Here is a 22,551-nt window from a genome sequence, read left to right as displayed (position 1 = left end):
TTACAGGGAAAATGTAAGTGATAGAAACATGTATAGAGAAATATAGTTTAGACTAATACAACATAGTAACTACTACAGACTCGGCAAAAAACCCAGAATATACAGGATATATACATAGTTCAAATGAATTTGGCCATGAGGATGGATTTCACTTCTTTTATGAAAAATGCCGTAGAGGGGTTCTGTCTCGTTTCTGGGGGCAAGGCATTCCAAATCCCGGGGGCCATTACAGAGAAGGTCCGGATGTATGTCTTCTTCTTAGCAAATATTTGTGGTTTCAGTAGAAGGTTATTGGAGCTCCTTGTGGATCTGTTACCGCCGATTTCTCCGCTAGGTAACTCAGGGTTTTGTGATGTAATGCCTTGTGAGTCATACAGGAGATTTTCAAATGAATTCTGTCCTCGAAAGGTAGCCAGTTGAGGACACAAAGGTCAGGAGAGGTGTGACAGTTTCTTTTGAAGCCAGTGATGAGTCTAGCCGCTGCATTGATTGAGGCTCTTAGAGGGGCCATCGTCGCTCTAGGCAGGCCTCAGAGAGTGACACTCCCATAGTCCACTCTAGGGATATGTGAAGCTTTCAATTAGTGTTTTCATCATTCTGGGAAATCGAGTTTAATTTTCTAAGTGAAGTCAACGTGTTGTGAATGAACAATACAACTTGAGATTGATTTGAAACTTTTGGATCATTGTTTTCTTTGAACGTTTAGAGCCTCATAGGAGGACTATTTGCCAGTGACCAGGGGACATACCCCACGTTCTTGGGGATGCTATTTAGTCTATTCATTGATACACTGTGGTTCAGAGAGTGATACCCAGGGAGCACGGACATTTGATGAGTTTCGAGTGGTTGAGGTGGAGGTGTATCTTAGATTCTAGTTGGAAACAAGTGGACTTGGGTTGGTGCAGAACCAGGTCATGAAGAGTTTGGAGGTCCTCTTTGATTTGTTGAAGGGATAACAATACCTCGTAGAGTCTGGGGTCAGCTTTTGTAATTAACCTATTTGAAGTATGTACTGAGGAGGCATGGCTGTGTGTTGTTTGTGGCACGGTGGGATTGGTGGTGAGGAGAGAAGGAGCGGGTGGTAGCGCGGAATGAGGGGGTAGGGGAGTGGGTAGTGATTGGAGCAGAGTGAAAATTGGTGGTGCTGGGGGTGGAATAGGAAGTGGGGAGGTGTGTGTTATCCCTAAAAAGCGAGGAGGTGGGGGTGAGGGGTATGAGTAGGTCAACAGGAGTAGTGATGAGGGGAAAGGAGGCATGTGAAACTGTAAGATGAACGGAAGTAACGGAGAGGGGTGTAACTGGAACAATAGGAATCTTGGATGTGCTATGGGATGCTAAGTACATGGGGCGAGGTGTGTCACCGGCAGGGGTGTCAGTTGGGTCTGGGGTGTGTGAATATGCCAGATAAGATATAGAAGGAGATTGTCTTAATGGGGAATTAGACAAGGGGTAGGAAAGTGAACTAGGCATGTGATCGGCAGTGGGGGTGGGATGTGGTCTTACCACTTTTTCTTTGATGAGAGGAAAGATGTTAGCGAGTAGATTTAAGTTGCGGTCAGACAATTGCATGAGGATGATCCAATTATTGTAGATGGTGAGTGTAGCTGCAGCTATGTAGAAAGGGGAGGGGGTGATATATATTGTGAGGCCATGTGCTGTTCTCGTAATCGAGCCGATCGAGAATAGGGCGAGAAAGGCTTTGCGCCATTGGGCTCTTCTTTTAGTGTAGAAGATGATGTCATTAGGTATATAACCTTTGTTATTTGAAAAGTAAGGGTCAGAGATTGGAATTTCAGGGTCAGATTTTAATTACTTATGTTTAAAGCCTTTGGCTGCTTTTTTGTAAGGTTGGGGGGTATTTAATAGAATGGCTATGTAAACCCATGAGCTCCATAGTGAAGATGAAACTATTTAGGAGGGGCTAGAAAAGGTCAGGGAGTACGTGAGGTATTGGGCCTTGTGAAGTTTGAGGAGAATTTAGGGTAGAAGGGGATAACTCTCACCTGTGAGTTTGTTGACTGAGGAATCAAGGAAGATGTCTGTGTTGTAGGGGAGACCAAATCATTTTGAGTGAATGAGTCCAAGATGGCCGCCCCGTTTACTACCAGTGTCTGTTCCTTGGAGGAGATCCTCTCTCACTTTCTATTAGTAGGTCCTCTGGGGGTGTAGTCTTGTATCCTTTTCCAATGTCGATGGTGGACCTTTTTAAGAGATTCTAAGATGTAGTCCTATGTCACTTTCTAGCTAAGAGCGTGTCCTGATTAGACCTTTCATCTTAGTTAAAAACTAGTGCAGCCATTTTGTTTATTTTGTAAAGGCAACTAATTGTTTGAGAAACAGAACAATATGGGCTCACCTTTGTGTGTGAACCGGATCACGGTAAACAGACCAGTGCACCCAGGTTGCATACCCCGGTGGGCTCGTCTTAGTTTGCGTGTAAAAGATTGCCACTGTAAGAGCTAGTATGGGCATCCGGACATACTGAAAGTTGTTTGCAGTGCAGTCTGCGCAATCAGAATATTTTTGTGAAGGGCTCCGGTAACGAGGCTTAAATAAATATATCCAAGTTCTATCCGCACGTAGCTATATATCTGTCGTAAAGAGGCGGGTCTTCAGCCTCAGAACACATCTTTATTTAAATTAATTAGTTGACTTGAAGCTGCCATCACGTAGGCGGGGGAAGCATTGAGTCTTCGTGAACCCCGATCCCATGAGTTATCCCATTATAAGGTAAGTAATGGGAAATAGTAATTTTTACCCCTATACTATCTAACACTTACCCTACTGTTGCACTCACTGGAGTGGGAATAGTAATTTTTACCCCTACACTATTCAACACTTACCCTACTGTTGCACTCACTGGAGTGGAATAGTAATTTTTACCCCTACACTATCCAACACTTACCCCACTGTTGCACTCACTGGAGTTGGAATAGTAATTTTTACCCCTACACTGTCCATCACTTACACTACTGTTTCCCTAAAAGTATTATGCGTTGTAATGGAATGCATTGTAATGGTATGAATTGTAATGGAATGCGTTGTAAATGTATTTTCTAAAAATGCGTTGTGATGACATGCGTTGTAAAATCATGCGTTGTAATGGATGTTGCGATGTGACAACCGCGTTGTAAAGGCATGCATTGTAAAAGTTTGTGTTGTAACGTGTCCTATTCATTTTGAAGGAGCTTAAAGCGTGAATTTGCACTAACCCTCTGCACTCCTTCATGTACCTTCCTCCTGTCACTCTCCGTCTGTCAGGTCCCCAACTAAGAGGTCTCACATCAGGAAAGGAATGATGGTTGCCGTGTTGTCCAAATTGTGTAAAAAGCATTGGGTGCAAGGGCAATTGCAACATGGCGGCTGTGTGTTCCATAATAGGAAACGGGTCAACGCTCTAGTCAGATTGGCAGATTGGAGAGTTACCGGTGAGGCGCGTGGAGAGCTGCGCACTTCACCTGAACTGTAGGAGGAGTAGGAGGTGTCTTCATCGCGTCGCGTTAGTTAGGGAAAAGAAGCTACGCATCGCGAGAGTCCTGAGGAAATATTTGAGTTCGTTTACAGCCAGCTATCCTAAGTAAGACAATTCCAATTTTACCTGAGAAACGGTCCGTTAAAACTGGTAACAACGCATGCTTGCTAGAAGCTCCGCTTCCTAAGGGCGAGTGTGCAGTTTCTTCTGAAGTAGATTTCAAGTGCGAGTTTAGAGTCAGCACAAGTCTTGAACAAAAATAGTACTAGGTTATTCGACGTGGGTTCTGAGAGGCGACGGCTTTTTCGTTTGAGGCTTATGCCGTTTCCTAACAGTTTTTTCCACACAACTTAGAGAGTGGAAACACGCATGAGATAGAATCCATGTGACAACGAAAAAGTGAGAGAATATAATACCACAGCGAAGCAGCAGAAGTTACAGAATAAGATATACATACACATAGGTGAAGAAGAAAGAGTATACTTAACGAGGCTTCAGTTCTCTGTCCTGTAAGTGAGATCCAGTGAAGAGAAATTGAGATTAGAGATAAGAGAAAGAATAACCAATAACACAAGCCCATTATATTACAGTGAAGAATACTAAGAACAGAAGAACAAGTAGCCTAAGAAGAGAAGCAAAGGCACACAGCTCCTGGGTGGGTTATCAAGCGAATGAGGAGAATAAGGTTAGAAGGAGAAGAGGAGTCAGAGAGTGATTTACATGTAATTTATTTTTCAGCATACAAGAACAGTAGAGCAGAAGAAAAGAATAGACAACAAAAGAAGAAGAAGAAAGGAAGACTACACGTGTGTGCATTCTCTTCTCTGTCCAATTCCCCTTTCCCCCTTGGGGCTTTTCTGGCTACGCATTTAAGACTGTGCGTGGCTGGGGAGTTCGGAGGAGGAATTGGGAGCTTACGTCGTTCTGCACCTGTGTCACCCACCAACGAAAGAGAAGAGCTGGTTCTGACACTGTCAGAGGTTTATCCACTAACATATCCCACTTTTGCTGGATTCCAAGGGTCTCTCCCTGTAAATCATCTCTCAGTGCTCTGTAAAGATGGGAAAATAGTCGCCTACCCTGCGCCATGTACAACATGACTTTCAGAGTGTTAGTGGTAGGAGGTTCCTCCGGGGACCCCAGCCAAAGCTCATTTGAAACACTAGAGATTTTCCCATATTGCAGGTATTAGCCTGGTCCTAGATCAAAGGATTGGCGTTTTCCATTATCAGGTTATCGAGAGAGCCACCGCGAGAGATCAAAATAATTGTTTCTTCTTCTTGCATTTATAAAACCTTCGAGTTGAGTAGGGAATAGAAAAAGAGTTATAAATCATAGAGAAACAACGGAGAAACAACTAATCAGTGGTTAAAAATTAAACAGAATCGTTTTTGAAGAATCAACGATAAGCAAGATAAACAGATCCCTATGAAAGAAGATATTAAAACAAAGAAGAGACAATTAAACAGTCGTTAAAAGTGAATAGAATCTCTCCTAAATTATCCATTTGGAAAAAGACGTTTCAACTCTAAAAAAAGGAACCTAGTGTTTGTTGAAGACTAATTCACATCTAAGAGAAACAGAACAACTTTATCCAGAATCAACACCATAAGAAACTGAGACGGAGTCCTGACGAAGGCAAAAGGCGAAGCGCGCGTAGCAAGAACACAAAACCGCCAGTCTCCTCTAAACAAGAAAAATATTGAATGTATAAATGAGATAAATGGTGCCGTTAGAGGATGAAATGAAATGAATATGCTCAATTGTCGTCTTATAAATGATCAAAATACTTGTACAGATAGATTTGTGTAAAGAAAAAAATGCGAGAGTACTAATCAGTATTAAATGTATGTATATTGCAACAACTCTGTTTTTATAAGAAAAATTGTTTTGAATAGACATCTTTTTGTATCAATTGTGTTTTATCTATATATAAAAAAAGTGATTATTGTTATTAAACAAAATACAGAATAAAAAAATTAAATAAAAACAAATCTACTTGATTAAGGGTTGTTGTGTATTCAAGATGTGTGTGGTCATCTGAATCATTTAATGGTTATTATATGTGTCTGCGTTTTGTTATGATTCGCCTTGCCAAGGTGATTTTTTCTAAGAATCCTAGATCAAAGGTATTCTGTCCTTCCTCCCGAGTCACGAACCTCCCGTCCACATAAAGCGTCTGGCAGTCTCCATCCCTCCAACAGCAAACAGACATGGAGTCCGCAATATTGGCGAAAGGGCGCAGAGCCTATAGGGGCATATCAGGAGTAAACACGGCATGCTGCACCACCCGCCGCGTTCTCCCATACTGCTGCTAAATGGCGCACAATATAGGGCATTCTCCAGGGGCTCCGCTTTCCAGCATCAGCAGCTCTGTCAGCTTGCGGTTGCCTTAAGTTCCCGCCAGCAGGCATTTCTCCCAGTTATCCTCGCTGTCTAACCAGTGAACCGCATGCTGCAACTGAGAGGCCATGTAATAAAACTCCAAGCGGGGCACCTTCAGTCCTGCCTTTTCCCACATCCTCTGTAGCGATGTCAGCCGCACTCTACTACATTTCTTCACCCACAAGAGGTCTACCAGTGGTTGAGAAACAGGGCGGAGACTCCGGCAATTTCCCTCGGGCCAGCCTTTTTATTAAATTTTATTAGTAGAGGGGGGCGCATGGCCCCCCTACCCCAGGCAGATTTTGACCAGGGTCCCAGAAATTATTTTGGGCATATTTTAGCCACGGGGACCCCATTCCCTGGGGCTTGGCATTTTAGAATTTTTTATTGCTAGTAGGGGAGGGGGCCCTGCGACTTCCCATCCCCAGGCTGATTGCCGGCCTTGGGGACCCCATCCCCGCCAGGCCATTTACAAATGGGGGAAGGGGGCTACGCAGCCATCCTCCCCGGACTGATTTCTTACCCAGGAACCCCATCCCCTGGGGCCTGGCCATGATTGCCTGGGTGCCCCCAAGGCACCCAGTCAGCTCTGGGATCGCGGGGGAGACTCAAGGCCTCCGTAGTCCCTGTCGGCTCTCCGCTTCCTGCTTGAGCCGACATTGCTTTCAGACACAGGAAGCTGCTAAACATGCAGCTCCCTATGTCTGAAAGCAATTTGTCCGTTTCCATGCTCGCCTGACAGCGGGCAGAGAAACAGACGATGGTCCGCTTCCATCAAGCAAGAGCATTTCTCCGCTCTTGCTTGCTGGAAGCAGAGTGTTTGTTGTGGCTTGGCGAGAGCAGTTGAAGCTCCCACCAAGCCACAACAAACAGCCATATCCTGGGTGGTGGGCTCCCCGGTACATAGCAGGAGTTTGGCGATTCCTGGGGCTATCTTTACAATTCTAGTAGGGCCTGCCCCGGGGAGGTGGTGGTCACCAGGGGGTCTGTGAGGACTGCCCTATTTATTTCATATTAACCCATGGAATGTGGCGGTCCCTGGGGCTGCAGGGGAGGACGTCACGGCCTCCCGCATTAATTTGAGCAATAGCCCTGGGGGGGGGGGGGGTGGTCCCGGGGCAATGGGGGGCCACAAAACTCCTCCATTACTTTTCATGAAGCTCTGGGGAGGTGGTGGTCCCTGGGCACAAGGTGGGGGACCCCGTCTGCCCCTTCCCATATTATTTAATTTATGCCCACATGCCCCGGGGACCTGGCCCACCTTGGGGATAAACAATAGAAAAGCGTGGGAGGCTGCGCTTCTCTTTTTAGAAAAAATTCAGCGAGAGCGGCAGCTCCAGCACCCCTCCGGGCAATAAAAAAAAAAAATGTGTAGTATGGCCCGCCCTGGGGATGTGGTCATCCCTACGGCCGAGACCGGCCCAGGTGGGGGGCCGTGCTACCCATCCCCCATTTTAAAAATAGAATTTGACCCCGGGGAGGTGGTTGTCCCTGGGGCCCGGGGGGAAGCCGTACGGGCCCGCATTAATTTGAGCAATAACCCTGGGGGGGTGGTGGTCCCCGGGGCATGGGGTGTCCACAAGACTCCCCCATTACTTTTCAAGAAGCCCCAGGGAGGTGGTGGTCCCTGGGTCACAAGGAGGGGGGTCCTGTGCACCCCTCCCATATTATTCAATTTATGCCCGCATGCCCACGGGACCTGGTCCACCCAGAGGCCAAACAATAGAGAAGCACGGGAGGCTGCGCCTCTCTTCTTAAAAATATTTCAGTGGGTGCCACAGCCCCAGTGCACCTCCAGACAAATTTTGTTTTTGTCCTCTGGGACCACACCCAGGAGGCCAAAGGGGTCAGGGTATTCCTACCCTGCACCCTTCTCTTTTTTAATGTTTTTTTTTGGAACTTTGCTGAAGCGGAGTCCCAAGATGACTGCCAACACTTCCTTGTTTGAAGTGTTGGCAGCCAATCAGATTTCAGCACTTGGACTGTTGGATCCTTTGAGGATCCGCGTCTCAATATATACAATTAGGTTTTTCTCTTAATTTCTCAAAAACTACTGAACGGATTTAGGCCAATTTACAAAAAGATATTTTCTGGACCAATAGCTACCTTTCTGCCAAATTTGGTGTAGTCATGTCTAAAATCTGTACGGGAATTAACATGGGGAAAATGCGTTTTACGACCCCCCTTTTTATTGGCCCGTGCTTGACAGATCACCAGGAAACTTTCAAGACAGCAGCTGAAGTGAGCGTCGTTTGTTTGCGAGTATTCATCAAACGACACCAAAGTTATTGACAAAACAAAAAATGCTCTTCCTATGGAAAGTAGATCCTACTTATAACTACCTACTGGTAAGTAAAAAAAAAAAGAATATATATAAATATATCCAAGTAATGCGCTCAACAGATTAAATGGACTCCAATTATGCTGGTGCTGATAAATCCAAAATGTATTTCAAGCTTATGCTGCACATGACGTGGTTCGGCCACATACTGTGGCCTTGATCACATGACCACGCTGCGTCTTTACAATACATTGAAAGGAAACTTAACCACCATGTGATTTGTGATGACTGTCATAAACATAAAAGACATACTACTCTACTTGCAATGAAAATAACACTGTGTCATTGCAGTAACTCCCAAAATTGATGAAAACGATATCAATATTTAAATTTAAGCATTTGCTGTTAAATAAGTATTTCATATAGACATTGCCCCAATCTGTAAACATCACCGCAAGTCATACATATTTTTATGCCAATATGGACTGTCCCTTATTGCGTATTGAATCGACAAACTTTATCGGCAATGCATGAATACGTAGGGAACTTCCCCAGGACCAGTTGTCTGGTTGCAATTTTAGATAGATTAGTTGGTTAAAACACCTGCTGCACAGATATTTGTGTACAGTGCAAGTCTTCAGATAAATAGTAGTCAGATAATTAAGATGATTAATGCACTTGCAGAAAAGGTCTGTATGTAATCTCTGGTCATAGGATAGCGTCCTCCTGAAATTGCTTAGCTGGTTAATGTACTACTGTGGTTACATCAGATTGGTCACACACTGCTACACCTACCAGTCGTGTTCCCCCAATGAAAATGGTCCCTGAAGGTCAGCGTCGGCGGATACACCTATGCTCAAGAGTGCGTGCAAGTATGCGTGGCGTGTGCCATCCCTGGACACGTGTTTCGAGGTAGTTGCCTCTCGTCAGCAGGGAGTAGGAAAATGAGAGTGGGGTTGCTGTGTAAGCTGCTAAAAACATAATCAGGTCTAGTACCTCTCTTAGCGCGCAGGTGCGTAACCATGAGTCCGTCGACTCCACCGGCTCAAGGGAGCCTGAATATAAAGTTACATCAGATTGGTCGCACACTGCTACACCTACCAGTCGTGTTCCCCCAATGAAAATGGTCCCTGAAGGTCAGCGTCGGCGGATACACCTATGCTCAAGAGTGCGTGCAAGTATGCGTGGCGTGTGCCATCCCTGGACACGTGTTTCGAGGTAGTTGCCTCTCGTCAGCAGGGAGTAGGAAAATGAGAGTGGGGTTGCTGTGTAAGCTGCTAAAAACATAATCAGGTCTAGTACCTCTCTTAGCGCGCAGGTGCGTAACCATGAGGCCGTCGACTCCACCGGCTCAAGGGAGCCTGAATATAAAGTTACATCAGATTGGTCGCACACTGCTACACCTACCAGTCGTGTTCCCCCAATGAAAATGGTCCCTGAAGGTCAGCGTCGGCGGATACACCTATGCCAAGAGTGCGTGCAAGTATGCGTGGCGTGTGCCATCCCTGGACACGTGTTTCGAGGTAGTTGCCTCTCGTCAGCAGGGAGTAGGAAAATGAGAGTGGGGTTGCTGTGTAAGCTGCTAAAAACATAATCAGGTCTAGTACCTCTCTTAGCGCGCAGGTGCGTAACCATGAGTCCGTCGACTCCACCGGCTCAAGGGAGCCTGAATATAAAGTTACATCAGATTGGTCGCACACTGCTACACCTACCAGTCGTGTTCCCCCAATGAAAATGGTCCCTGAAGGTCAGCGTCGGCGGATACACCTATGCTCAAGAGTGCGTGCAAGTATGCGTGGCGTGTGCCATCCCTGGACACGTGTTTCGAGGTAGTTGCCTCTCGTCAGCAGGGAGTAGGAAAATGAGAGTGGGGTTGCTGTGTAAGCTGCTAAAAACATAATCAGGTCTAGTACCTCTCTTAGCGCGCAGGTGCGTAACCATGAGTCCGTCGACTCCACCGGCTCAAGGGAGCCTGAATATAAAGTTACATCAGATTGGTCGCACACTGCTACACCTACCAGTCGTGTTCCCCCAATGAAAATGGTCCCTGAAGGTCAGCGTCGGCGGATACACCTATGCTCAAGAGTGCGTGCAAGTATGCGTGGCGTGTGCCATCCCTGGACACGTGTTTCGAGGTAGTTGCCTCTCGTCAGCAGGGAGTAGGAAAATGAGAGTGGGGTTGCTGTGTAAGCTGCTAAAAACATAATCAGGTCTAGTACCTCTCTTAGCGCGCAGGTGCGTAACCATGAGTCCGTCGACTCCACCGGCTCAAGGGAGCCTGAATATAAAGTTACATCAGATTGGTCGCACACTGCTACACCTACCAGTAGTGTTCCCCCAATGAAAATGGTCCCTGAAGGTCAGCGTCGGCGGATACACCTATGCTCAAGAGTGCGTGCAAGTATGCGTGGTGTGTGCCATCCCTGGACACGTGTTTCGAGGTAGTTGCCTCTCGTCAGCAGGGAGTAGGAAAATGAGAGTGGGGTTGCTGTGTAAGCTGCTAAAAACATAATCAGGTCTAGTACCTCTCTTAGCGCGCAGGTGCGTAACCATGAGTCCGTCGACTCCACCGGCTCAAGGGAGCCTGAATATAAAGTTACATCAGATTGGTCGCACACTGCTACACCTACCAGTCGTGTTCCCCCAATGAAAATGGTCCCTGAAGGTCAGCGGCGGCGGATACACCTATGCTCAAGAGTGCGTGCAAGTATGCGTGGCGTGTGCCATCCCTGGACACGTGTTTCGAGGTAGTTGCTGTGGAGCATTGTGTGTAAGGTGAAGACCACTAATCTGTATTTTATGGTTCAGGTTTTAATTCAATATTTCATTATTCAAGGTAACTCAAATGGTGTAAGAAATTGGATTACTAATTAGGGTGGGTGACTACCCACCCAAAGTATAATCACAACCTGTGCCAGGGTAAACTAGAAGGGCCAAATTTAGGGCATGGGTACTAACAAACATTTCCCCAGGTGCCAAATAGTACGCTCGGTGGCGTGACCAAAGGTGCATTAATGCCAGTACGGTAAGTGTCGTTGGTGGTGTAAGGTGGGTGTAGAGAAAGAAAAGCATCTACAAGCTGTTGACAGTGAGTCGTGGAGCTATTTGGAGGGTCGAATCATATCCTTCATTTGTCTTTGACCCTTTAATTGTCATTATGTGACAGGGGTAGGCAAGCCACAGACGTCTTGAGCCAAGCTTGAGCCACATGCCTGGCTGAAGGCTGAGACTAGGCTCGAGGTTCTGTTGGATCCTTGAGCCTAAAACAAACCTAGCCTTCCTATGGCTTCTGTCTGCCACCCACACTTTAACCTCATATTCCAAGAATTAAAGGCAAAGCATTCACTTTTGATGTAAAACGTGGAAGGGAAAGCGATACCCTGAATTGCATAATGTGAAACCAGAAAATCTGGGATCAACCCTGGCTTTCCCACTTGACCAAATTGTGTGATACTAGGCAATAGTTGTATTTTACTTTGCCTCCTTTATATTCATTGTCACATATGCGAGCACCTTTAAAATCATGAGTTAAGGTTCTCCGCTGTATATTTTTTTTTATTTTAAGAGTTTTATATAGCATGAAAAAGACCCTTTCGGGTGACAGTGCTTTAAAATAATACCGAAAGGAAATTATGGTACAGTCGATATGCTATGTACATATAAGTGGAATAGATCATGCAGCAAAAGTTACATAAGCAAATAATACAGGGGAAATAAAAAGAATAGAACTGGAGCACACAGTCATTCGAAATGCTGACATGCGCAGAGTCTAATAAGTGTTGGGACGGTATGTAGATGATTGGGAAACAGACAAACCGATGATCTCGGCGATGTGGAGGAGGCATGGTAAATGGAACCTTACCTCACACATGCAGGTAAGTTTTGTGCTTGAGGAGAATGAATTAAGGCTTCAGTGTGAGAGAAATCTGTTGGCTTGTAGACGGTTTACTTCTTTTCTGAACATGGAAGAGGAGGGGTTGCACCTAGTCTCTGGAGGAAGAGAGTTTTAAATTTTAGGGCTCTTTTCGGGTTTTTCGATTTTAAGTTTTCTTTTTGTTTAATTTTTGTGGCTTAAGTAGTAAGAAGCTTATGCTTCTAGAAGTTCTGTTTCCCACAGATAGGGTCAATTTCTGGGACAGGTAAGAAGGAGTGTTGTGATACAGCACTTTATGGGTCTCACTATTTATGGATGGATCCTAGCCTCATAGTGTAATCATTTCAGTGATTGGAGGTCAGGGGTTATATGATCTATTTTTTTGAGCCAGTTAAATGAGCCTTGCTGCTTCAATTCAAGGTAGCCTTCAGTGTGGCAAATTTGCCCATGAGGGTAGCACTACCATAGTCTAATTTGGGTATCACAAGTGCTTGAACCCCTGTTTTGAGATCTGCTGCGGGAAGGAAAGATGTTAGTTTCCTTAGTGCATGCAGTTGATGTTTGGCTCCTCTGGTGGAGGCACTGATGTGCTTTTGCATGAAGATGGTATTATCTAAGATTATTCCTTGGGATTTAACTAAGTCAATGATGTGGGAGTACAGCTCAAGGCATTAAGATATGGAGGTCAGTTTTTGATATTAGGGGCGATACTGGGTGGTGAGATCAAAGGAATTCTGTTTTGAGGGTCTTAAGTTTGAGGTGGTTACGAGCCAGCCACTGTTGCATTTTGTTAAGGTGTTGTTAAGGGTGCTGATGTTATCGGGAGAGGCACTTTCATGTAGAGTTGAGTACCATATGTATACATGTGATGGGAGATGGGAGAGAGTTTGAGGATTTCGGTCAAGGGCTCTATGTACAGGTTGAACAGTGTCGGAGAGAGAGTGGAACCTTGGGGGACTCGTAGTATAACTGGCGATTGATCGGAAAGAGTGTGATTGATTAGGAAGGTCTGAGATCTGTTGTGAAAGAAGGAGGAAAACCACTTTAATAGAGTACCAGAGAGACCTGTCCTGTGTTCTAATAGGTACAAAAGGGTTTCATGATTCATAGTGTCGAACACAGCTGAAAGGTCAAGTTGGATTAGTAAGCAAGATTCATTTTGGTCGAGTGAACGTAGAGCCTTCTCAACAATGGGAGCCAGGCAGTTTTGTTGCTATAGCCCAGTCTGAAACCTATTTGACATTGTCAAGGAGATGGAATTTCTCAATGTGATTGCAAAGCTGTATATGTGCACATTGTTCTAGAAGTTTGGCCAAAGTTAGGATGTTGGAATTAGGGCAGTAGTTGTTGGGGACTGACTGGTTGGAGCTGGGTTTTTATAAGGTACGAGTAACCTGACCATTTTTAGGCATTCACGTATGGAACCTTGTATAAGTGTAGTATTGATAATTCTAGTCCATAGGGGATTGGGAGGTGAATGGACTCATTGAGGATTTTGGAGGGAAGGAAATCATTGAAGTGGTTGGAGTATTTCAGTGAAGTTTGAGATCTCACTTTTATCAAAGGTTTTAAAGCTGGACCAGGCGGCATTGTTTTTAGGTTTGTGGGAAGAGGTTGTCGGGCATTCTTCCTGAACATGAGTGGGGTCCAGGGGGTGTGCTCTGTCTTTTTCGTAGAAGTTCAAGGTTAGACAGAGATAGGGTAGGTCTTCATGCTCTTTCAGCAAGTTTGATCTCTCGGCGTTCCTCTTTAACATTATAAGTTTATAGCGAAACTTGTGGTTGGATGTTTTGAACAGGGCTCTCTTTAGTTGTTTGAGGGCAATGGTGCCCATGATTTCTAGCAGTTACCAATAGTAACAGCTTGAGTGGCTGTTACTGGTGTCTCTGACCCATTTTTTTGCTTTAATAGGTTAACTCTTAACATAACTGCTCTTTCAGATTTGAAGAAGGTGATGCAATGGTGGTCGGTCCAGTCACATGGTAGGGTAGATTCAATTTGAATAGTGTTCTATTTTGCAGTGATTATATCTAAGGTGACCCCATTGTTATGGGTAGGGCTGTGGCAGGCTTGGATAAAGTTGAGATCCCGGAGGCAGTGTTTAAAACTGGTCACAAGAGGTATCTGGTGTTGGTCCAGCGAATGTTGTAGCTGTCAAGAAAAAGCTGGTTGTTATGCTCGTCATTATTGAAGGAGATAAGCTCCATGATCTGTTCAATGAATGTGTGGGTGTCGCCGGGAGGGTGGTAAATCGTGTGGAGAGAGCACATAGAGTTGTCATTAGTGATAATGTTGATCTTAAGGTTTTTGCAGGAAGTAAGTGATGGAGCGCTTGCTTGTTTCTTAGCTAGCATGGACCTGTGTATACAGGCTAGGCCACTCTCAGAGCAAAGAGAAACCCTGAATGGACTAGGAGGGACAATTATGTGCTGAATTGGGGATGTGGAATCGTTCAACCAGATTTCAGTGAGTATTAGGATGTACAGGTCAAGGTCAAGGTAAGCATACGATCAGCTATGTCAGCCCCATTTTTCAGTGCTGAGCAACAATTGAGTAACAAGCATCTAAGGGATGTTTTAGTGGTAGTAGTAGAAGTATCTGAGATGCGGTACTTATTTGAGGTTCTTGTTATTAACGTGACTAGAGTTAGGGTGGGAGGCCCTGAGAGGGTGGGTAATAATAGTCTGAATTTTCCAGCAGGTAGCACTTGGTCAGTCAGAGCACAATTCTAAGTGGTGAGGAGGGAGAGGATATAGGTATTTGATAACTGTCCAATTAGCCTATTGTGTTGGGAGGAGTGGTCAAGATTCGGTTTGCAAGTTAAGCTAGGTTGTGGGGCCCAGGTATTGGCAGGGCTAGGAGCAGTGTGGCATTTGGGAATTGGGATGTTGAGACTCAGGAGGTTAGACATGTGTGCATATCACCTCCAGGCTGGAGGTCAAATGCCCTATTTTAAGGATGTCAGCCCTTATCAGCTGTAATTCAAATTTTTATGTTCTCAAGCGTAGAGTGAGTGTGGCAACTCCTAAACAGCTCCTGGCTGGTGAAGGCACTGATGTATGGAGATCTGGCTGTTCTTGACGGTTAGGGAGCAGTCATAGACAGGGTCCACAGGCAGAGTCTAGACAGTGGTAGGTTGATAGGGAGTGAAATATATACTGTCCTGGTTGATGGGGGAGTTGGTACAGGGTACTGTAGAAGGATGTGAGGGAGGGATGGCAGAGTGTTGTTGTCGAACGGCAGTGCTGGCATTATCAGTAGAGGAAGGGGTATGATGGACTACAATTATACCCGTGGATGAGTGGGTGTCTGTTAGGGGAGAGAAGAAGGAAGAAGGGTAAGGGAGGAGGGATAGATGTGGTTGTCAAGTTGAGGGGAGTCAGTGGGGAGTTGCGAGGGGAGGGTGGGGCAGTTGCATAGTCCAGGTTGTTCTTGATGTGAGAAGAGATTGTGAAGAGTTCAAGGTTGCAATCCGAAGATTGAATGAGCACGGTGCAAATGTTATCGATGGAGATGGTGGCGTCAGCATTGTAAAGGTGAGGGCACAATAGTGAGTTTATGGCCGTGTGGTGTTTTTATTGGTGGTGATGGTGTTGAGTAGAGAAGATAACACTTTCCTCCATTGAGCACACCGATTTGTAATGAAGATGAGGCAATTCAATATAATACCCTTATTGTAGAAGAAGTAGGGGTCATCAATAAGTGTTTCTTTATTTAGGTTGAGAATTTTATGTTTGAGGATTTTAGGGGCATTTTTGGATAGGCTAGGAGAGTAGTTTATTGTGTAAACTATTATTTTGTTTCATGTCAGTGCAGTGATGTAACCATATGTACTAAGGTGAAATACCTCTGCATGTTAATAAAATAAACTGTATGCCTATGCATCACATAAACATGTATCGGAAGACACATGCCATGAAGCCTTTTCATCCTGGACAGCCTTCTGCTCCTTGTTCAACCTAGAACGAGCAGCATCAGCAAATGATTCAAGATATAGTCGCATTCTATCTAGTCAAGGACAATTCTATACACCTCACAAAAGCCATAATGTAATTGCAGATCCCCTATGTTCGAACCCATAGGGATCAAATGAGCCACTGAGGAACATGCACCACTAGTCCATTTTTGTAGAAGGAGAGCATGGAAGACGTTGCTCACTTAAACCAGAATTTGAGTTTTTAGCAGTAAACTCAAATTACACTATGTAAATGCATATTTCAGCATTAGTTTGTGCCACCCGAAGCTGTCATTGTTCCACATGAGGCCCTTTAAGATACCCTACACCTAGAACAGAAAGTGCTGGATAGGATATGGGTACCAGCTTTCTTCAGAGAATTTACACTCTGGGTGGTTTTGGTGGAGTTCCCATGTTCCCTGACTCTTTTTACAATCAATCATTTTTAGGTCGAGCCTACAGCAGCGCATGCGCTGTTGCTCGACTTTTGTAAGTGGGATTTAAAAGTGCTTCCCACCGGCATTTGTTGGCCTAATGCTTGCGTTCACGCTCGCGTGAACGTGCAATTACTTTCACATTGGGCGCTGCTGCACGTGCAACACTCGCGTGTTTGCGCGCGCGCCCACGCCTCTCTCTCCCGCTGCAGGCCCCATCTTTGCATTCCCCGCGACGAATGCTTGTTCAAAATGTGCAATTGGCTGGCATGACATCATACCTGTATATTTGTTTGCTTTAATTTAGGGGCACCACTACCATGAAGTAAGAATATTCTAGCAATGAAAAGCCCAAAAGTATATATACCTTTTATTACAAGATACAGAGACTTTGGAGATGTGTACAATGGTAGCATATTTACCTATTTGGAGTCTGGAGACAGTTGCACAGCATGAGAACGCAGGAAGCATCCCTTGTCTTTATATTTCATATAGATGCAGGTGCAAAGAGAATAGTGAGATGTTTTATGCTCTTGCTCAGAGTGACGTGGTGTCATGACTCTAAAGACTTAGGGGTCTCAACTGATCCATATTCTCTCAATATTGGCAATCAATGCGGTTTTACACCAGCGCATTTGCCTTTTTAGTGTGTTATGCAATCACAAGCTTTGCCTCTAGCCTCCAAGCTGTCTCTTCTCTCCGCACGGCAGACAGCTTTTCGTGCCTGGAAATTTAAAGGAAAAAGAATCGACCTAAAGCTTAAAATAGAAACCAAGAGAACTCCAGACTACCTTGCAACATTTTGTGTGTATTTTTGTATCATTCCTGGTCGGCGTTTCTTCTCGTTTTTCCCGAGCGAGGAATTGTCTTTATTCTCTCGACATGTATTTGTGCATGTGCGTTCTGTGTTGTGCTTTCTGTCTCTGGTTGAGCTGCAGGCTATCATTAGGGAAAGCAGCAGGAGATGAATGAATTCCGCGAATCTTTGTGGTGTTGAACGATTCGATAGGTGCGTTGACTTGTCAGTCATTCTGACACATTATTCTACGGGTAGTACCTGCGCACTTAAACCTAGGCTAGCAGTGTCATTTTTTTTAACCTATGTAAGAATGTACTATGTCCAGTTCGATAAAACAGCTCAGTGGACTACAGCACCCACTGCACAGGTCTCTGTAATCTGGAAAGCTCTGGGTCCACTCTTTACAAGGCTGAAAACAATGAAAATATTAGAATTGGGTAATGGTAACACCTACTACTGGAGGGGCCTGATATATATGTAATACAGCTCTAAACAAAGACTCTGCTATTATTGTTATTATTATTAGCACCATGGTTTGGGCAATAACACTGGCCTTTGCTCTGTATTCTATTTGTTAGAGGTGTGCGTGATCTTTCGAAACTACCTGCTTGTGTGTGTGTTTTTTTAAAAATACAAAATATTCTGCTGTGCAAATTGCTTAGCTGGAAAACTTAAAAAAAACCAAGCATTTGCAATGCAATAGGTCTCGCAATGACATTATTTTGAGCTATTGACAATGTAAATGGCAATGCCTTTAAAAAAATGAAAAGGCATTGTTATTTACAATACCAAAAGCAACACCTATTGCATTGCATAGCACGGCGTCCGCGAAGACAGCGCCGCGCTTATTAAAGTAAAAATAAAAAAAGTGTGTTGGGAAGGCAGGGAACATTGGCATAGCCAATAGGGCTTGCTTTTGGGACCTTGTAAGCTTTTAGTTATGTAGCACAATATCCTTGGTGCAACAACATCAACCGTTGCATGGCTAAACACTTATAAGGTCCCAAAGGCGAGACCTATTGGCTATGCCAATGCTTGTTATTACGTGGCCACAAGGAAGCAAATACACAGCTTAGCTGCCTGCATCATAGCGCCGGCCGAGTGAGAACTGCTGAGAATGACACAGCGTGTAGGTTTACATCCCTGAGGACGACCTCGCAATGAATGCAAGCCATAGTGAGTCAGTAAGGCGCCAAGTGAGAGTGCCACTTTTATAAGAAACAGTAACAAAGAAACAAGCCCCCCTCCCTCAGCCCACCCCCACCCTCCCTCCGCATCAGTTCAAACCCGGTAAAGCCATTTAATTCTTGTCTCCATTCATTGGTCAGACAACTAGTAAGTCAATTCATGGATGCACCAGGCGGCTCTAAAGGTATGAGACGCTAAATTTGCAGATATTTCGGGCACGTGACTTCCCTCCTATCTTCGGTAAGAATCTGCAAAAAGGGAGCGCAAAGTTTTGCAAAGTCCTTGCCTTTCCCATCTACACTCAGCGATTACCGCTCCATAGCTAATAGTTGCCAAAGTTTCTGAATCCAGTCTCGAGAGTCTGGAATCGTCAGCGATCCCCAATGTGCTAGAAGCACCTGTCGCGCTGCCAGCAATGCCATGGCTATTTGCTTACCCTTCAGTGATTTCAGCGGAAAAAACTTAGGATGGGGGAGACCTAACAAGGTGTGCTCGGGAGTACGTGGCAAAGTAATCTGAAATGCTGCATCAATATCATCAATGATTGCTGTCCAATAGCGCACCAGTTTGGGGCAGCGCCAAAGTAAATGCACCAGGGTGCCAACAAGACCATACCCCTGCCAGCAGAGGTCTGACTTGGAGCTGTCCCAACTCTTAATGCGCACTGGAGTATAATACCAGTGAGTGACCCCCTTATAGGCAGATTCCGCCCCTGCCGTGTTGGAAGCAGTATGGTGCGCTCTGTTAAAAATGTGTTCCCACTCTTTGTGCGACAAGGGCCTCCCTAGGTCTGTTTCCCATCTGACCTACGCTTTTGTGCGGTGTCTCTTCGCTTGTGTAGTGATCATGGCATAAAGTTCAGAGATGAGTTTACGATTGTCCGTTTTACACCCCAGCCATTTTTCAAAGTTGGTCAGGGGGCGAGAAATTAGAGCAAAATTCTCCGGCCGCGTAACCCAGTGTACGACCTGCGAATAGTGAAAGGCATCGGACTCAGGCAAATCATAATCCCTACGCAGCTGAGGAAAGGGAATCACGCCCCCGAGATCGAACAGGGCACCCACCCTTTTGCAACCTTCCTCTCACCATCATTGGAAGATCTGGGATGCGCATCCTGGCTGAAAGTCGGGGTTATCTACTATGGGGGATAGAGGGGAAGGGAAAGTAGTCCACCCTTTAGGGCCTGCAAATCGATCCCAAACTTTAAGAGTCGGGGAGGAAATCGGAGAGGCGTATTGCCCCCACGCTCTGTGCCGGCGCGGAAGCCACAGTTCCCGCCATATGTTCCGACCTGCCACTGTCTGGTCCATAAAATTCCAGTGCTTGATGGACAGAGGCCTGTTCCATTCCGTGATGAAACGGAGACATGTTGCCTGATAATAGGCGCTCACGATCGGGATGCCGAGCCCTCCCTGCGCCTTCGGGGAGGTCACATGCGCAAATGCAAGACGTGGTTTCTTATTGTCCCACAAGAACTTATTAAGAAGTCCCTGGAGTCTGCGAAGCGCACCTGGTGGCGGGCTCAAAGAAAGGATTTGGAAGATGTAGAGGATGCGCGGTAACACCGTCATCTTCACTGCCGCCAACCTGCCATACCATGCCAACTTGAGACACGACCAGGCCGCCAGTGCCTTGGTCGTCTGCTCCTGCAACAGGGAGTAATTAAGAGCGGCCGTCCTAGCAATGGAAGAGGTCAGACGAATGCCCAGGTAGGTAATATCCGTGAACACCCACTGGAAGTCAAAATCTTGTTGGAGATCCTGTATCTCAGTCTCCGGGATAGAAATATTGAGGATTTGCGATTTTGTGAAGTTGACCTTAAACCCCGCTACATCTCCAAAGGTAGAGAGCTCCTTAGTCAAGTACCGCAGCGTCGTTCGGGGGTGTGTGTGAGGTAGAGGATGACATCATCAGCATACATACTAATTTTATGAACATCAGCTCCAAATTTCAGACCTGCAATGTCAGGGTTGGAGCGGACGCGTTGAGCGAAAGGCTCCATGTAGAGCGCAAATAAGAGTGGGGACAAGGCAAGGGGCAGCCCTGCCGCGTGCCCCGGGCAATAGGGAACGGGGTCGATTTGCAGCCATTGACCCGCACCGCCGCCTTGGGGGAGGCGTATAGACAACTAACCCAACGGATGAAATTATCTCCGAACCTGAATGTACGTAGATCCGCAAATAAATACTCCCAATCAACCCGATCAAAAGCCTTCTCCGCGTCTATTGAGAGCAGAAAGGCCAGAGTATGCGATCAGTGAATAAAATCAATGAGGTGCAATAGTCTCTTTGTGTTATCCCCTCCTTGCCTCGTCGGTATAAAGCCATACTGATCTGGGTCTACAATGTTATCCATGAGGGGATTAAATCGGGAGGCTAACACACCCGCAAACAACTTTGCGTCAATATTAAGGAGCGAGATCGGTCTGTACGACCCACACTCCTTTGGATCTTTCCCGGGTTTTAGAATTACAGAGATGGCCGCCTCAGACATGGAAGGCGTCACCTCCCCAGTGTCTAGGAAGGAGTTAAAAAGCTTTGTTAAAAGGGGAGCCAGCTCCACACAAAATTGCTTGTAGAACAGGGCTGAAAAGCCATCCGGGCCCGGCGACTTAGCCACTTTGAGGCGCGCTATTGTCGATATCACCTCCTCGAGCGAATAGGGGAGTCCAAATCGTAAGCCGACGTTTTGAGTAAGGGGGTGATATTACAGGAGGCCAAATATTCCCCTGGGTCATGCAAAGGGGTGTCTTCCCTCGAATAAAGGCGTTGGAAAAACTGACGAAAGGTATCAACAATCAGGGCATCCGTGGTATGTTCTACTGCATTCTGACCCAGTATGACGGGGATTGCGGTCATCTGTGCCTGCGCCCGTAATCTATGTGCGAGCATCCTCCCACATTTATCCCCCCGAGGCAGAATTTTTGACGGGGCCACAGGAGCGCATGCTCAGCCCTATCCAGATCCAGATGTTTCAGCATATGGCACCGCGTTTCCAACTCCCGCCACACTCTCGAAGCTCCCGTGCGCTTGTGAACCGACTCTAGTTCACCAACCTCCGTCTCCAGCTCCGCTCGTTTTCCTTTGTGGAGTCGCGCGAAAGATGCAGCAACCGTGATAAATTCCCCCGTACTACTAGCTTCAAGGCTTCCCACACCGATGCGAGTGGTGTGTCCCCCTGAGCATTCTCAGAGATATATTTTTTAACATCCCAAATCCGTTGAGTGACGTCGTCAGAGTGAAGGAGGGAATCGCGAAGGCGCCAGCCCAAAGGAGTAGAATGTGCGCAGCGCGCTGGGAGTTGGACTGAAATGAGGGCATGATCTGAGAGGGATCGAGGAGTAATATCCACAGCGCGCAAGTGAGGGTGAAGAGATGTAGAGGCTAGAAAGTGGTCAAGACGCGCATATGTTTTGTGTGCCGCTGAAAAGTATGTATAGTCGCGCTCTTTCGGGTGCTGTATTCGCCACACATCACACAGTCCGCAGTCAGAGAGCCACGGATTCCCAGCTCGTGACAATGCCCCTGTCTGATTAGACTGCCCCGACCTATCCAACTTTGGATCCATCACTACATTTAAGTCTCCCCCCAATCAGAAGCGCTGAATCAGGAGAAGCAAGCGACTCAGACAGGGCTAAGCGCAAAAAGGGTTCCTGTCGCTCATTCGGGGCATATAAGGACCCAACCGTAAAATGCATATCCCCCCATTGCACCCTGACTGCCAAGAACCGTCCCTTCATCTCTGCTACCGTAGAGACTAACTTGCATTGTGACCGTGCACTAAAGAGGATCGCCACCCCATTTTGTTTGTACTGGCCCAAGGACCAAAACTGTTGTGGGAAGCGCCTATCCCTCTTACGCTTGATGTCTTTAGGTAAAAGGTGGGTTTCTTGTAGCAAACAAATATCCCCCGCAGCATTTTCTAAAAGGGACAGTATTGCTAACCGCTTAACAGGATTATTCAGCCCCCGTACATTCAAGCTAACAATGTTCAGATCCCTACTCATCGGAACAGTGAAGGAGGGAATATCCATGCACCGACCCCATACCACCAGGATCAACTTTAATGGGGGTCATTCCCCCAAACTGGGCTACTGGCCTATCGCGTCAGTGAACTGATGAGGAGCCCCAAAAGAACACCCAAAAAATATCCCCCGTCAACAA

The sequence above is a fragment of the Triturus cristatus genome, chromosome 1_2 (assembly GCF_964204655.1).
Source record: "Triturus cristatus chromosome 1_2, aTriCri1.1, whole genome shotgun sequence".
Classification (NCBI taxonomy): Eukaryota; Metazoa; Chordata; class Amphibia; order Caudata; family Salamandridae; genus Triturus; species Triturus cristatus.
This window is presented reverse-complemented; position numbering follows the sequence as displayed.